We start from the raw sequence: 218 nt of genomic DNA, 5'->3' as shown, positions 1-218 counted from the left end.
TTTTGAATGAAGAAAAATACAATTTGAGATATGGTCACACCAAATCAACCATACACCACTGTCTGTCTCTGTATCCTTTTCCGTATGTGTGTATAATGACAATGTATGGTGGATTTGAATTGCTTTCTTCCTACGCGCATTTCATACCACTGCTCCTAGCCAGGCCAAGCATCCTCACTAGTCTTTGAAGAAGGCCTGGGTTCAAATGACATATCAGA

This window comes from Oncorhynchus keta, chromosome 15 (assembly GCF_023373465.1).
Source record: "Oncorhynchus keta strain PuntledgeMale-10-30-2019 chromosome 15, Oket_V2, whole genome shotgun sequence".
NCBI classification, from domain to species: Eukaryota; Metazoa; Chordata; class Actinopteri; order Salmoniformes; family Salmonidae; genus Oncorhynchus; species Oncorhynchus keta.
The sequence above is the reverse complement of the archived record's forward strand: the minus strand, read 5'-3'. Positions refer to the sequence as shown.